This window comes from Prionailurus bengalensis, chromosome X, assembly GCF_016509475.1.
Source record: "Prionailurus bengalensis isolate Pbe53 chromosome X, Fcat_Pben_1.1_paternal_pri, whole genome shotgun sequence".
Classification (NCBI taxonomy): Eukaryota; Metazoa; Chordata; class Mammalia; order Carnivora; family Felidae; genus Prionailurus; species Prionailurus bengalensis.
This window is the reverse complement of record NC_057361.1, coordinates 101,398,706-101,413,538: the sequence shown is the minus strand read 5'-3', so window position 1 is coordinate 101,413,538 and position 14,833 is coordinate 101,398,706. Positions and strand designations below refer to the sequence as shown.

General features: G+C 38.0%; 1 pseudogene; it reads left to right on the top strand.

The window, feature by feature from the left end:
• Positions 1-12,365: 12,365 nt before the first annotated feature.
• Positions 12,366-12,493, top strand: LOC122478166 (annotated as a pseudogene).
• The last annotated feature ends 2,340 nt before the right edge of the window (positions 12,494-14,833 follow it).

Below are 14,833 nucleotides of genomic sequence, written 5' to 3'. Positions count from 1 at the left end.
CGATTGGATTCCGATGAGCAAGAACCAGGAGGCTCACACTGTCCGTAAGAACAGTGCCAGCCAGTCACTCAGTTGGTGCCACCTCTTAGACACACGTGGATAAAGCAGGCCACTTTTCCTTAGAGGGTAAAGAAACCCGATGACCACCTTTTTTTGCTATTTTTGCAGCCCCAGAATGAAAATCGTCCACGAGGAAGGTCAAAAATATCAATACAAACTTCTCTTTTGGGCCCATATAGCCATCAGACAACGTTCTAAGAGATGTTATGAGTGACAACAGTCAAGGGCTTGTATTCCAGAGTGGCACTATGTTATCTGGAAGAGGACTTCCGGCTTTGTTTTTGTTTTTGCTTTTTTATGGGCAACAGCCGCTATGGCGCCAAACTATGGAGATACTTGGTGATACCCGCCCTAAAGCTGACTTTTTGGAGGATGATGATAGGACACTTCATTGTCTTCACCAAATTCAGATATATTAGTTTCTTGTGGTTGCTGTAACAAATCACCACAAACTTGGCTTCAAACAACACAAATGTATTCTGTTACATTCAGGAGTAAGAAGTCTTAAAATCAAGGTGTCTGTAGGGCTGCGTTCCTTTGGCAGGCTCTAGGGGAGAATCCATTTCCTTGCTTTTTCCAGCTTCTAGAAGCTGCACTCCTTGGCTTATGCCCCCTTCCCTACCTTCGACCTCAGCTTCCATTATCATTTCTCCTTTGTCTGCCTTTGACCCTCATGCATCCCTCTTAAAAGGACTCCTGTATTTAAATGTCTACTTATTTATTTTGAGAGAGAGAGAGCGAGAAAGCATACAAGCAGGGGAGGGGCAGAGAGAGAGGGAGAGAGAGAATCCCAAGCAGGCTTATCACTGTCAGCATAAGAGCCCAACCCAGGGCTCTGTCTCACGAAACTGCAAGATCATGACCTGTGCTGAAATCAAGAGTCAGATGCTTAAAACCAACTGAGCGATCCAGGCACCCCAGGATCCCTGTATTTACATTGAGCCCACCTAAATAATGCAGTATAATCTCCCCATCTCAAGATCTTTAACTTAGTCATGTCTGAAAAAAATCCCCTGTGCCACGTAAGGTAACATATTCAACGGTTCTAGATATTAGGACATGGACAGCCTTACGGAGCATTATTCTGTCTACCACACCAATCTAGCTGGAACGATAACAATGCTTTGCTTACTTGGTTAGGGTACCTAAGTTCATGAAGCCAATATTGCTGGTCTGATGCTCTTATATAAGTACCACACTGATGATGATGGACTATGTAATATAATCCTTATAACAACTATTATGAGGTAAGTATTATTACAATCTCATTTTGAAGATGCAGAAGTGGAGCTCATCGAAGTTAGTAAATGTGCCCAAGTTCACATAGCTAGGAAGTGGTAAAGCCAGAGCTGAAATCCAGGTATATCTTATTGTAATACCCTTGAAATTTCTAGTTCTCCACTCTGCCTCATTCCTTTTGTCAGGTTTATTTACTTCATTTTTTGGCCACTGTGTGTACCTAAACCTTGACCAGAAATATCACAGCTGGGTTCCTTGGCCACATGTAGCTAGATATGGACAAATTCGTCACCACCAGGACACGAGTAATTCTGGTTAACTCCAGAAACATTTAGTAAGCATCAGTGTATGCCCCACCCTATGCAAAGTCCATGCCTCACTGATGGTGAGGACTCATTTGGGCCATCAGAGATATTATCATAGAATTAGATTGTAGCCATATCATTTCACAGTTATCTCTCAGGATAAAAGAGAGCAGATACCTCTTGAGCACTCCAGTGAAAAGGCCATGCCTTGCCACTGGGAAACTGCCTAGTTTCCTAAGATCTTTTAACTTGGAAACCCATCGGCCTCCAGTAGATAAGAGATAGTTTCATGCATTTTTTAACTGTTCGAAGATAGTCCATGAGATAGGCAGTGTCCCTGGGTCTATGGAGTGGGAAGGACAATTGTGGTCCCTAGAAGGCATAGTCTACAAGTTAGCGTGATTACATTTGAAATCTCTTTCTCCCGTTTCCTTTAATGATATGTAACTTGATCTTTTCAGGGACAATGGTAGGTCAAACCTAAAGCTGATAGTCATGGTGACATTAACCTGCTTGTTTTCTTGGCTAGGAAATACTTTACTCATTTAGATCCCCTTGCTGCTTTTTAAGTATCCCATCTCAGGTTCCCTGACCCCTCCATTTCATACAGGTCACCAGATTCTCTGTTTTTATCTACATTCTAATCTCAAACTGGTTGCTCCTGTGTCCCATTCCCCAATGGGACTCTATTCCTTACCGTTTTTTTATAATAACTGTGTACAAAGTTATTAAAATATATTGCTTTGTTATTCCTCCTAAGTAGTAACTTCCTATTGAGACAGGGCAGGAAGGAGAGAGGGAAGGAGAGGGAGAGGAAAAGGACAGAGAAGAGGATGGGGGGAGGAGAGGAGGGAGAGAGAGAAATTTTCAAAGCTCTCACACCTGGAAATTTCCCTATCCTCCCACCCAGGTCTGATCCTCTTCCAGAATTCTTTTTGTCATATTGTCTTGGTCTTTTAAGTACCAAGTAGCCTCAAAAGTTACTTCTTTCCCCATTCATCAAAAGCTACCTAGTTCTATTGATTCTTCAGTTCAGTTTTACACTTTTAGAAACTTTAATATGTGTCAGGCACTGTGCTAGGTTCTAGAGAAACAAACAACGTGACACAAACCTCATAACCTGGAGGAGGTTTTAAGTTAAGAAGAAATACATGTGTTAACAGAACATTTTAGCATACTGTAGTGTGGACAAATGCACACAAAGCTGTGGGAAAACACAGTTCTTGAAGAGCTAACTCTTCATTAAAATCTTTTTAATGTTTTTATTTTATTTTTTAGAGAAAGAGTACGAGCAGGGGAGGGGGAGAGAGAGACACACACACACACAGAATCTGAAGCGGGTTCCAGGCTCTGAGCTGTCAACACAGAGCCCAATGTGGGGCTCAAACTTGCGAGCTGTGAGATCATGACCCGAGCCGAAGTCAGACTCTTAACCGACTGAGCCATCTAGGAGCCCCACTAACTCTTCCTTTTGATGCATGAATAGAAGTTTTTTGAGCAAAATAATTGAGAGGCTTCATTTCTTTAATAATGTCTTTCGTTTACAGCCTTTTCTCTCTAGGTTCATGGCCCCACCTTGATCCAGACCTAGGTCAACTTAATCTCAGACTGTTTATCAAAATAGTCTCTCAGCCAGTCTTCAAACTACCTTTCCGGTGTCTTAGCTTCCCTGCTATCCATTGGCCCCTTTCCATATTCCACCTTGTTAATAGATTAATCTTCATAAAATATTTCTTTGTATAAATCATTATTCTTTCCCTACCACCTCCCCAGCTCTGGAATCTTCATTGACTTCCTATTGCTTTCAAGATAAAACCTTGACTCCTTCATCTGGCATTCAGTGCTCTTCACAATCCAGTCCTCACCTATGGGCCTAGCTTCATCTCCTATAATTTTCAACATGTAACCTACTCCTTACTCATACTAGATGTGTGTGTAATTTCTCAAGCTTCCAGATATGTTCTTGCCTCCATAGATCTTGTTCAGAATGACTTCCTCTATCTAATATTAAATGTTTTCAACGTTTATTTATTTTTGGGACAGGGAGAGACACAGCATGAATGGGGGAGGGGCAGAGAGAGAGGGAGACACAGAATCGGAAACAGGCTCCAGGCTCTGAGCCATCAGCCCAGAGCCTGACGCGGGGCTCGAACTCACGAACCGCAAGATCGTGACCTGGCTGAAGTCAGACGCTTAACCGACTGCGCCACCCAGGCGCCCCGACTTCCTCTATCTAATCCCCAGCCAGATGTAAGTTCTACTCTTCCTTCAAGAACTACCTCAAGCCCCATACCCTCTATAGAACCTACCTGGTCTACCCATCCCTCTGTGGTCACTGCTTTCTCTAGTCATCTGGCATTTGTCATATGCAATCTTCTACTGCCTTATTTTTCACACAAAATCCCAGTCTCTCTCACTGGGCAGTAATCTCCTGAAGACAGAGACTGTATCTTGTGTCCCTTAGTGTCTCTAGTGTTTAAGGAGCTCAAAAGATTTTTATGATGATGGTAATGAATCAGTCATGTAGTACATATATGGGAGACATGTGGAAAAGAACTCTTGGGATCCCTCATTTCACACCCTGTAGGGAGGGACACCCAAATTGCTTACATGAAGGGCCAGGGTGAGAGCTTTCTTGAGGATAAAATTAAGCCAGAGGCATAAGCTTAAATGCTTACAGGGACCAAAGAGGGAACATAATTTGGCTAGAGGTAAGCTAATAGCTAATACTTTATTTAACAAATCTTTACACAGTGCTTACTGTGTGTTGGGCGTTATTCTAAATGCTTTATAAGTATTAATTCACCTAATTCTCACTACAACCCTACTATTACTATTCCCATTCTATAGATGAGACAATCAAGGCACAGAGAGGTTAAATCATTTTCCAAAGATCACATGATTAGTAAGGGACAGATCTTGAGTTTCAACTCAAGTACTCTCTTTGTGTCTCTATTCTTAATCATTGAGAGGTGTTGATTTTCCAAAAGGGACTGATGAGTCCAGTGGTGATCTGGAACGAGTATGATAAACCTAAGGACTCTTAAATTTATTGCTGTTATTTTTTAATTTATTTATTTTAAGAGGGGGGGGGCAGGGACAGAGGGAGGGAGAGAATCCCAAGAAGGCTCTAAGCTGTCAGTGCGGAGTCTGACACGGGGCTTGATCTCACAAAGCATGAGATCATGACCTGAACCAAAATCAAGAGTCAGACAATGGGGTGCCTGGGTGGGTCAGTCAGTTAAACATCCGACTTTGGCTCATGTCATGATCTCATCATCCCTGAGTTTGAGCCCCCATCAGGCTCAGTGCCAACAGTTCAGAGTCTAGAGCCTACTTTGTATTCTGTGTCTCCCCCTCTCCCTGCCCCTTCCCCGCTCACACTCTGTTTCTCTCTCTCAAAAATAAAATAAAAAAATAAAAATGTTTACTCAAAAAAAAAAAAGAGTCAGACACTTAACTGACTGAGCCACCCAGGCGCCCCTTAAATCTATTTTAAAGAAAATTGTGTGCTAGAATAAACATGTCTGTGGGCTGGGTCAGCCAGGGTGCTAAGCATTTGCAACCCCTGAACTGATTCTAACAACAGGGAAAATGTGTCCTTTGTAAGACCACATATATTCCAAGACAGCAAGAAGCATCCTCGATTATGTCCTCTCTACCTTAACATTAGCTCACATGCCTATTATGGGGATTTGTCAAAGAAAAGGAACTATCCGTGTTCACTGTCATCACTTTATATGTTTAGGTTTGCAGATTCAACTTGGAAGAGATTTATGAACCTCTCAAAGGAACTAATGACTCCCCTGGATTTGCTCCCATAGCACTTTGTTTATACCTTTACCAAGTTGTTTATCAAATGTCACTCTTTTTCCTATTTGAAATGAAGAATTTTTCACTTTCTCTTAGAACAAAAGACTCCAGACACTTACTTACGGATTTCAACAACTTCTAATGGTTTTAATGTGTGCTGACTTAAGAAACAAAACAGATGAACATAGGGGAAGGGGGGAAAAAAGAGAGGGAGGCAAACCATAAGAGACTCTTAACCGTAGAGAACAAACTGAGGGTCGCTGGAGGGGAAGTAGGTGGGGGGTGGGCTAGATGGGTGATGGGCATTAAGGAGGGCACTTGTTGGGATGAGCACTGGGGGTTATATGTAAGTGTTGAATCACTAAATTCTACTCCTGAAACCGGTATTACTCTATATGTTAACTAGAATTTAAATAAAAATTTGAAGAAAAAAAATAAAACATGTTCAGCAAGTCCCTATCAGCTTCTAACTTTTGCACTCTGCATGCTGACAGCAGGACACCCTCTAGATGTAAATTCAGACTTCTACCAGCCCAGGACTTTAAAAACTGACATAAAGTAATCTGCGTCTTTGAAAACGTTGGTAGCTTTATGTTAATGTTTGTTTTGTTTAGGTTTGAAAGGAGAAGTGCAAATATGCAGTACATTTGGAAAATTCCAGAAAGTTTAAAGAAATATAGAAGCAGAAAACTTCAAAATCACAACTCAAATGTACAAGACAGCAATGTTCTTTATTTCCAGACAACTGAAATTCACCTAGCTTTTTAACTTGCATTTCAATTTTCTGCAGTAAACTTAGTTCTACAATATATCTTAGGGATTTCTGAGGTTGTTTTTTGAAGTTCATTTCTTTATTTTGGGAGAGACCGAGACAGCACAAGTAGGAGAGGGGCAGAGAGAGACAGGGAGACAGAGAATTCCAAGCAGGTTCCATGCTGTCAGCACAGAGCCCGACGCGGGGCTTGAACCCAGGATACCGTGAGATCATGACCTGAGCCAAAACCAAGAGTCGGACGCTTAACCAACTGAGCCACCCAGGAGCCCTAAGTACTTCTGATATTAAGCTCAGTCCTTTTTGAAGAATTCAACTGCTTCTTCCTTCTTTCTGGGTGTTCTAATCTCTTTTGGGTGTGAGAACATCAACCCTCTATGCTGACTGACCTCCACTAAGGTGTGCGTAGCTTGTTGAGCCCAGGCTTGTGTATCAGCTCCTCAGTATTCAATGCTGATGTGCTTACTTGTGTACTTCTCTTGGTGTGGGTAACGCACAGTAATGATTTGAGGGTAGTGTGAGTGGAGGAATGGGAAGCCTGGCAGCAATCTCAGGCTAATTGAACCCCCTTTTCACCTCATACAGATAAACTGTGTTGTTGAGACTCAGTCAAGTTCACTGTGGCTGTCCAGTCTGTGTCTTCTGCTACTCTGTTCTTTGTCACTGGGCTATGATAACCCCCTGGCAGTCACACTATTTCTCAGTTCTTGGTAATTTTCCTTGCTCCCTTCAGACACATGGGGATTTTTCAGATGGTCTACAGAGTCCTTGAAAACCAGGGGAGATTCAGGAAAAGATGGCAATATATCATATTCCAGACACGCTACGCTGCCATTTTGACTCCAACACAGCTACTCCACTGTCACGGGGCACAATCTTAGAGGCCGCCTCCTCCAAAAGATGCAGTTGAGAAATGCGGCACATTGAGAATTCTCAAATGGATCTGATATTTGTTTTTAACTTTTCATCCCCGTGTCAGTGGCTTTTGACCTGGGTAGAGGGCATCTGTAGTCTCTCAAACCTCTCCAAACATCTAAGAGTACAGAAGGGATTCTTCTCTCTTTTTATGGCTGGAAAACCACTCGTATAGCATTACAAATTCTTCTCTACTAAATAAATGAGTTATGATATAAATCCTGGGTCCACCAGTCTTCGTGAACAGCAAGTTTTTAGAATTGCATAATGTTATTTTTCTCTCTTGGGTGCCTCACTCTAGCAAATCAAAGTTTCTTTGGCTTTCAGACTCTCATCCTAGCTAAGGACTTTACAGTTTTAGTTTGAAACTCAACTGTAAAAATTTTGACTCATTGTTTTGCTGGGTTATTTCTTGTTCTCCCTTCCCTGGGGCAATAAACTTCAGTTGCTAGTGTCTAATTTTAATTGTGGGCTGTACTGCAGGGCAGCAAGGATTATCAAGAAAGAAAACAAGCATCAATTAATATTTTAAAATGCTGTGCTATAGAAGAAAATAAAAATCACTTGTAATTTCAAACCCTGGGAAAAACACTAATATTTTAGTTGTCTCTCCCTTTGCTCTTTTTCTATGCCTACAAATATGATATATTTTATGTGTATACAGGATGCAAGGTAGGCTTCTTATTTTTTGACCTATATGATTTATCTTTAGATATTCTTGGTGGAGCTGGCGATCAAGGGCAAATGTTTTGGCTCAGTTATCAACTTCTGGGCATATCTTCCTAAAGCCCTGTAGACCATTCTTTGCCCTCCTGTGGGAGTGGGAATGGATATGTTCCTCCTCATAGCAGTTACTATCTTACGACCCTCACAAATGAACGTCACAGAAATTTGCAAGAAAAGAGCTCAAACTACTCTTTCCTCAGGGCCTCTGGTGACCTGTTTCTTCTGGGTCTGTTATTTGCAAGTTCTAGGCTAATGCCAATCTCTCTCTCTCTCTCTCTCTCTCTCTCTCCTGGGAAAATGTTGGTCTCCAACATGGGTTGTCTGTTGCAGCTGTTCTGCCAGATAGAGGGACAGTGGTGACGTGTGAATCCCATAAATGGAGGAGGGAATGGCAGAGGGAGGAAGAATGTCAGGGTGATCCTATGTTCCAGCTTGCAGTCTGCTTTTTGATATTTTTATGTTCTTGGGAAGAACAAAATAAAAAAAAATTTAAAGGCACATCTCACAGGGAGAATTTCTTTCCTGCCCGAATCCTTCCCTGGGTCTACAAAGGAGATGGATGGCTCCCTCGTTAGCATAACTATGGTCTTATTATAACAAAGACCATTCATTTGTCCCCTTCTCAACTTGGATTACATTTCAAAGCTTTTTCATTAGCTTGACACCGAATGGCATCCCTGAGCTATCCTTTCTTTTTTCACACAGTCATACAGTAAGCATTTTCTTGTGTGATAATTTTTAAAAACATATTTTTAAACATCAGCATATCACCTCTATGTTTTTGCACAATAGTGCATTTAATTATTCCTCTAATGCTTAATATTTAGACTGTGTCTATGTTTCAGCATTGTAAAACTGACAAGGGTCATCTGGCATATTAAGTTTTGTGCACACATCTAATTATTTCCCTAGGATGGTGTCTTTAGAAGTGGAATTAGAGGCTAAAAGATACAACTTGTTGTTTTCTTACTGAAATGTTTTAAAGTAAAAAGTAATTATGAGTTTAAATTATAAAAGCAAAATATACCAGATGCTAAAAAACAAAGAAGTATACAACATAGGAAATGTAAGTCATTTCTGCTTTCTCACCCCTCAGAGATCATAATTTTTATTAGGTTAATGTCTATTTTTAATAAGAACAATTATAATGGTCCTTTTAGCGTTGTCCATTGCTGTCCCCAAAGATCGGTCCTTTTAATTCCCACTAGCAGTTGATAAAAGTGCCGATCTCACTGCATACTCATCAACCTTAAGTATTCTTGTTTATTAATATTCACATTTGATGAACAAATTGATATTGAGTGCTTTTTTACATTAATGCTGATTTTGTATATATGTATATATAATTTATACATATTATAAACATTTTATTCACTCTTGTGATTAAAACTTTTGAAGTGCTGGGGTGCCTGGGTGGCTCAGTCAGTTAAGCATCAGATTCTGGGTTTCTGCTCAAGTCATGACCTCACAGGTTTGTGGGTTGGAGCTCCATGTTGGGCTCTGCGTGGACAGTGAGGAGCCTGCTTGGGATTCTCTCTTTCTCTCCCTCTCTCTCTGCCCCTCCTGACGCTCATGCTGTCTCTGTCTGTCTCAAAATAAAGAAATTAAAAAAAACTTTTGAAGTGTTTTTACTTAGGGTTTTTACATTTTTATGTAGTCACATTTATCAACCTTTTCCTTTCTGATTTATTTTTTTTTATATTTAAAAGGCCTTCCCTTTTCCCATGAGCAGATAAATATTCACCCATATTTTCTCACAGTCATTTAAGGTTTAAAAGTTTTTTTTAATGTAATTTAAATCATGATATATTTCAAGCATAAGAGAAGTATATAAATTTAATATAACAAGCACCCATTAATCAAACATTCTGATTTAACAGATGCTAACAGTTTGCCATATTTACTTAAGGTTTTTTTCATAAAAAATACAGCTATAGCTGTAGCTAAAGACCTATCTCCATCCCTTTCCCTACCTATGCTAAAATTTGTGTATGTAATTTACCTGCATGTTTCTATATTATTTATATATGTTTACAACCATATGCATTATGAAGTATTGTTTTGCGAGCTTTAAAATTTTTACCTAAGTAGAATCCTTTCCAACTGACTTTTGTCATTCAATATTGTACTTTCAGGATTTATCCGGATAGATGTCCATAATTTCGAGGTTATACATTTTTACTACTTTATCACATACAATTGGATGAATTGGAGTGCTCTTTGTGAATTGTCTGTTCACATCACTTGTTCATTTTTTATTGCGTTGTTGGCTTTCTGTGAATTCTGGATTGTTGGAATTATTTATTCTTGACTCAAATCCCTGTGTGCTACACTCATCATCACGGAAATACAAATCAAAACCACAATGAGATACCACCTCACATGGGTCAGAATGGCTAAAATTAACAGCTCAGGAAACAACAGATGTTGGTGAGGATATGGAGAAAGGGGAACCCTTTTACACTGCTGGTGGGAATGCCAACTGGTACAACCACTCTGCAAAACAGTGTGGAGGTTCCTCAAAAAATTCAAAATAGAACTACCTACGATCCAGCAATTGCACTACTAGGAATTTATCCAAAGGATACAAAAATGCTGATTCAAAGGGGCATAGCGTGTGCTCCAATGTTTATAGCAGTGCTATCAGCAATAGCCAAATTATGAAAAGAGCCCAAATACCCATTAACTGATGAACGGATAAAGAAGATATGGTATATGTATATAATGGAATACTACTTGAAGGTGAAAAAGAAAGAAATCTTGCCATTTGCAACAACATGGATAAAACTAGAGGGTATTATGCTAAGCGAAATAAGTCAGTCAGAGAAAGACAGATATCATATGATTGCACTCATTTGTGGAATTTGAGAAACTCAACAGATGAACATCGGGGAAGGGAAGGAAAATAAGATAAAAACAGGGAGACAAGCCAGAAGAGACTCTTAAATACAGAGAACAGAGGGTTTATGGAGGGTAGGTGTTTGGGAGATGTGCTAAAGGGGTGATGGGCATTAAGGAAGGCAGTTTTGGGGATGAGCACTGGGTATTATATGTATGACATGAATCACTGGGTTCTCCTGAAGACAAGACTACACTCTATGTTAACTAACTTGAATTTAAATAAAATATAAAATAAAATAAAATAAAATAAAATAAAATAAAATAAAACAAAATAAAATAAAATTCTATCCTCAAGTAAAAAAAAAGCAAATACCTGTTCCAAGTCTATGACTTGTCTTTTTAGTTTATGACATTTTATGATGTACACAAGTTTTTAATTTTAATGTCGTACATTTATCAACTATTGTCTTTATGACATATTATTTTGTCTTATTAAAAAATTGTATCTTAATTCAATGATGTGAAAATATTCCATGCTCTAAAAATTTTTAAGTTTCTATTGTCAAATTTAGGTATTTGATTCACATGGAATTATTATTCTATGTGATGTGGGGTAGGGTTTTCATGTTCTTTTTCCAAATAAATAGCAAACTGCCACAGCACTATTTATTGAGTAGTACATTTTGCCCACACGGAGTAATCATGCTATCTCTATCATATAGCAAGTTGCCATATAAATATCGGTCTTTTTCTGGGCTTTCTATTCTGTTCCATTGTTATATTTGTTGAGCCCTGATTCAACAGCCACTGTTAATTACTATAGCTTTATGATGAATCTCAATATCTGGTAGGGAAAGTTCTCCCTTTTTTTTAAATCATTCTTTGACACTTTCTTGATTATTTTTTGATCTTTCATGTCTCCTAGTAAATTCCAGGGTCAGTTTGTCCCTTTCCGTGAAATGCCCTTTTAGAACTTAAATTGGAATTCCCTCGAATTTATTGATTAACTTGGAAACAATTGTGACCTTTCAAATATTTTTTCCTGATCAACAAGCATGATACAAATCCCTATATTGGTCATCTCTTATAGCACTGTCATTTGTGAGTGATCACAGCTGTGGCTCTTTGTATTCAATCGTGCACTTTATTTTCCTTGTCTCTTTGCACGAGCTAGGAGCTCTACTATATGCTTAATAAAAGTAACAATAGTGTCATTCTTGTCACTTTCTCAACTTTAAAAGAAATACTGTATTTTGAATACTTTCCCAGTAAGTAAGGTGTCTGCTGTTGGTTTGGGGGTTGATAGCTCTTTTTTTTTAATGTTTATTTATTTTTGAGAGAATGTGCAACGGGTTGGTGGGGGTGGGACAAAGGATCTGACGTGGGCTCTGTTCTGAGAGCAGAGAGCCCAATGCCCATGCAGGGCTCAAACTCATGAACTGCGAGATCATGATCTGAGTGCAAGGTGGACAGTTAACCAACTGAGCCACCCAGGCACCCCAGGCGTTGATAGCTTTTATCACGTTAAGGAAGATCCCAAATCTTTGTAGTTTGCTAAAAGTTATTTCATTCTTGAGTAGGCTTTGGATTTTCTCCAAAAAAATTTGTAGCCACAATATGATAAGATTTCCCCCTTTAATCTGTTAAAACAATGATTTGTAGTAATAAATATGTTAATATTAAAAGACCTTTGTATTACGTCTCAGCTTTTTGGCTAAAATCAAGTGTAGTATCTGTTCTTATCAGCTTAAAAGATCTTTGCATTCCTAGGTTAAGCCACGCATGGTCATCATGTGTTTTTTTAATGCATGTTTGATTTTTCTATTTTATTCAGAATTTTGCAATTATATATAAATGAGATTAATCTATGATGTTTTCCTTGTATTTTTTGAGTTGGGATTTTGTATTAAGTATTTGTATTTGCCTCAAAAAGTGAGCTTTACCTATTTATTATTTTATTCACTCGCTCACTGATTCCCAGATGAGCATTTGGATTACTTGGGGTAATTTTTGTTTTTTGATTTTTGTTTGTTTATAAAATAATGCTCAGCGTTTTTTTGGCCCATACCAGATAAATCAGAATCTCTCGAGGTGGATCCAAACATCAATATTTTAAAATGCTCCCCAGGTGACTATAATGTAAAGCCAGGTTAGAGAACCACTGCTCTAGAACAGTTTGTGTAGGATAGAGCTTGTCTGTTCTTCAAGAGCATAAGAAAGAAAATATTTGTTCTGTGAAATTTGGGTAGAATTTGTCTGTGAAATTGTCTGGCCTGGTGATTTTGTATGTAGATTCTAAAATGTTTATTCAGTTTCTTTATTGGTTATATAGATATATTCAAGGTTTTTTTCTGTTATTTCTTAAGCCAGTTTTAGTAATTATTTCTTAGAAAATTCATTTCTTATGTTTTCAGATTTATTGGCATGAAGTTGGTCATGATATTTCCATATGAATTTTTAGTCTCCTCAGTATCTCTAATTATATCCCTGCTTTTCATTCCTTATATTTTTAACATGCTTTTTCTTTCTTTTTTTATAAATATATTCACTATGTGGTTTCCATATTTTACTAGTCTTTTCAAAAGACCAGGATTTGGTTTGTTGATGCTCTGTATTATTTTCTATCTCATTAATTTCCTTTGTATTATGATTTTATTTTTTCTAATTTTCTTAGGTTTGCGCTTCATTTTCTAACTTCTTCCAATTTTTAATGCTTAATATTTTCTAAGGCCTACTTATCAGCCTATAAATGTATTAGTTATGTACCGCTGTATCTGCATCTCTTGAGCTAACGATTCATGTTTTCATTGGTTTTAAATTTTAAATTTTTTCAAATTCCCATTACAATGTTTTCTTTGAACTATCATATATATATATATACACATATGAACTCATCTCTTTCTCTCTCCTGTATATATATATATATATATGCCCTCTTTTTTTAATGCTTTCTATAGCTATTGCATTGTGGTCATAGAAACTGTTCTGTGTGATATCTGCTTTTTTGTACGTTTGGGTTTTTTTGTTTTGTATTTTGATATTTATAGAGATGAGGCTCAATCTAGTCATGTTCACTGTTTATATATTACCCAATAAACTTGAGAAGACTATATTTTCTGATGGCTTTGTGTGAGGTAATATATGTGTCAGTTAGACCAAATTCTTGTTAATTGTGTAGTTCAATTTTTTTGTAGCCTTACTATTTTTGTCTCCTTGATTGATCAGTTATTGAGAGAGCAATATTAAAATCTCCCATTATAATTGTGGATTTGTCCATTTTTCTTTCCACTTCCATCAATTTTTTCTTCTTATTTATTTGAGACTATGTTTTTGGTTCATGAAACTTAATGATTATTTTATATTCTAGTCAACTGATCATTTTGCTATTATGTAACTAATACTTTTTATACCTTTTAATGCTATTTACTTTTTTGTAAGTTTTTCTTTTAATTCGTTAGTTAACAGTATTATATTAGTTTCAAGTATAAATATAGTGATTCAACGATTCCATACCCCACCTAGTACTGATCACAACAAGTGCATTCCTTAATCCCCATCACCTATTTAACCCATCCCTGCCTACCCCTCCACCCTGGTAACCATCAGTTTGTTCTCTATAGTTAAGAGTCTGTTTCTTGGTTTCTGTCTCTCTCTACCTCTTTTTCCTTTTATTCATTTGTTTTGCTTCTTAAATTCCACATATGAATGAAATCATTTTGTATTTGTCTTTTTCTGATTGACTTATTTCCCTCAGCATTGTACTCCCTGGCTCCTTCCATGTTGTTGCAAATGGCAAGATTTCATTCTTTTTTATAGCTGAATAATATTCCATTGCATATAATATGACTTCTTTTTTGTCCATTCATCAATCAATAGAAACATGTGCTGCTTCCATATCTTGGCTATTGTAAAAAATGTTGCTGTGAACATAGGGGTGCATGTATCCCTTTGAATTAGTGTTTTTGTATTCCTTGGGTAAATACCCCGTAGTGTGATTAGTGGGTCTAAGGTGGTTCTATTTGAGGAACCTCCATACTGTTTTCCATAGAGGCGGCACCAGTTTGCATGCCTGCTGACAGTGCACAAGTGTCCCCTTTTCTCCACATATTTTCCAGCTCTTGTTGTTTCTTGTGTTGTTGATTTTAGTCATTCTGACAGGTGT